We start from the raw sequence: 3,158 nt of genomic DNA on the forward strand, positions 1-3,158 counted from the left end.
GAGTTAAGAGTTGTACCAGAGAGCCACCAGACCTGCAAATAGTGATAGAGGACGGAAGGAAATCGAAATGGGAGAGAGAGAGAGAGAGAGAGAGAGAGAGAGAGAGAGAGAGAGAGAGAGAATGAATGAATGAATGAATAGGAAGGAACAAAAAGTGAATAGAATAAGAAAAAAAAATTACAATATACAAATGAACGAGCGAAAAAAAAAAAAGAACAAAACACTAAACTAAATAAAAACAATATAAGAATCAAACAGAGGGAGAGAGAGAGAGAGAGAGAGAGAGAGAGAGAGAGAGAGAGAGAGAGAGAGAGAGAGAGAGAGAGAGAGAGAGAGAGAGAGAAAATATACAAGATAAAAATAAACCAGAAAAAGAAAATACCCTCACAAATTGATCAGTACACGAAAAGTAATACATAACACAAAAATAAAATAAAGAATTATATAAAGGGGAATAAAACACAGTCCGTTTAGAGGACGAAACGGAGCAGGAGACGTGAAGCAAATCTGAACTTTATCTGACATTTTCTTTAAGGTTAGATTACGTCATACTTGCCTTCTGTCTCCTGTGCTGCGAGAGAGAGAGAGAGAGAGAGAGAGAGAGAGAGAGAGAGAGAGAGAGAGAGAGAGAGAGAGAGAGAGAGAGAGAGAGAGAGAGAGAGAGATGCCATCAGCATAAGAAGAAAGTGATTAGAAAGAAAACACATGAAATACACACACACACATACACACACACACACACACACACACACACACACACACACACACACACACACACACACACACTCACACACACACAGAAAAAGAGAGAGAGATACGGAAGACACAAACGAGTAACAAGAAAGGAGCGAAGGATAAACAAGGAAACGGAAGGAGAGGAGAGATAAGGGAAACGAGAAAGGGAAAAGTTTTAGTAACCTGACCTCTCCATCTTGCTTTTCCTTCCCCTCATCTCCGCGTGGGCTGGAGAAAAGGAAGAGAAAGAGGGCGAAAGAATGGATATTAAAAGGATGATGGAGAGATGGAGAATGAAGGAGAGAGGGAGGAAGGAAGGAAGAGATAAATGCAGGAAGGAAAAAAAAGGAGATGGGTACGAAGGAGGAGGAAATAAGAGATGCTAAAGATGGAGAGGTGGAAGTATAAGGAGGAAGAGAGATAGAGGGAGGGAAAAATAAACATAGAGGGGAAAAAAGACGAGAAGGTGAAGAAAAATACTGAACGATAGATGGAGAGGTGAGATTAGAAAACGAAAACGTGGAAATGATAAATGCAGATACAAAAAAAATAGAGATGGAGAAAATAGACTGACAATGAAAGAGAGACAGAGAGATGAAAAAAGGTAGATGAGAAAAAATAAATGGATGCAAGGAGAAAAGGGACAGGAAAGGGGGAAACGGGAAAGTAGAAAATAAGTAAAAAGGAAGAGGAAGAGGAAAGGAAAAGGAGAGGCTCAGTGAAGCATGAGTAAGGAGGGCGGCAGTAAACAAATGGAAAGAAGAAGAGAGGACAGAGAGAAATACAGAGAGAGAAATAGAGAGAGAGAGAGAGAGAGAGAGAGAGAGAGAGAGAGAGAGAGAGAGAGAGAGAGAGAGAGAGAGAGAGAGAGAGAGAGAGAGAGAGAGAGAGAGAGAGAGAGAGAGAGAAATACACCACCAACTAGAGAAGAAAGTAATAGAAAGAAAACATGAAATACACGAGCGCGCGCGCACACACACACACACACACACACACACACACACACACACACACACACACACACACACACACACACACAAAACCAGGTGAAGAGGGAAAACATCTAACAGACGTACAGCAAAACAGACAGACAAAGAGACAGATGTACAGAAGGGGAAGGCAATGTGATGAGTACAGAGGGGGAAGACAATGTGATAATTGACTCGGTTCCTTTAATTGTAACTTTGCTAATTAGTTAATTAACTGTCAGTCCATTTAGTACTTCGTTTATTACTACAGTTTCCAGACTTCCTTCTATTACTACCACTACTACTACTACTACTACTACTATTCCAACTGACGTGCACATCTTCATTTACACATTATTTTCTCTTCTTATATGCACTTTCTCTTTTCACATTTTCGTCCAAAACAACAACAACACACACACACACACACACACACACACACACACACACACACACACACACACACACATGCGCGCGCGCGGGTTACTTTTCCGTATCTATCAATTTTGAGGAACTTTGGAACTTGTCGTGCTGTCATTGGTGGGCGTGTGGACCAACTGGGAGGCGTGGCGGTGGTTTCGGGCTCTATCTTTCCTGCCAGGAGCGGCCGGTCTTCATCTTGGGAAATTTACATGGGAGAAGAGTGACGTAAGGGAGAAGGAAGAGAAGCAGGGAGAATGGGAGGTAGGTTGTGAGGGACGGAGGAAGGAAGACTACGAGGGAGAATAGGGAGCAAAGAGAAGCGGAAGGGAGAGAAGGTAGTACGAAAGGAAGGAGCACGTAAGGGAAAGATGTAGGAAGGGAATGAGGGTGGCACGGAGGGAAGAAGTGCGTAAGAGCAGGAGGTAAGGAGGAAAGAAGGGAGGTAGAAACGGAGGGAAGGAAAAAAAAATGTGCGTCTTGTGAGGGAATGAGAAAGGAAAGTGTAAGCAGAAAAGGGAAGATCGAGAAATGAGGAAGGATAAATAAAGGAAAGAATAGCTAAAAGAAAGAAAAGGAGGGAAGGAAGGATTAAGATAAAGAACGAAGGAGTCAGAAGGAAAAAAATTGAAAAAACAAAGGACTAAAGGAAAGAATGGAAGAAAAAGAAAGGCTTGAGGAAAAATGCTTAGGGAAAGTAGGGAAAAGAGGCTAAAGGGAGGGAAATTGTGAGGAGGATACAGGGCATGAAGAAGGAAGGAAAATGACAAGGAAGAGGAGGAGGAAGAAGAGGAGGAGGAGGAAGGAGGAATATAGGGCAAACTCCTCCATTCATCTCAAGAAGAATTCAATATTTAGTAAGTAGGGTCCCAGTAGTGTTCTCCCCTCTCCCTTCCCCTTTCCTCCTCTTCCTCTTTCCCTCCCCAGCCCCTCCAGAAAAAGGCACTCCAATGAAAAAGAGTAGCGTGGTGATGGTGCTGGTTGTGATGGTGGTGGTGGTGGTGGTGGTGGTGGTGGTGGTGGTGGTGGTGGTGG

The sequence above is a fragment of the Portunus trituberculatus genome, chromosome 37 (genome assembly GCF_017591435.1).
Source record: "Portunus trituberculatus isolate SZX2019 chromosome 37, ASM1759143v1, whole genome shotgun sequence".
Taxonomy (NCBI): Eukaryota; Metazoa; Arthropoda; class Malacostraca; order Decapoda; family Portunidae; genus Portunus; species Portunus trituberculatus.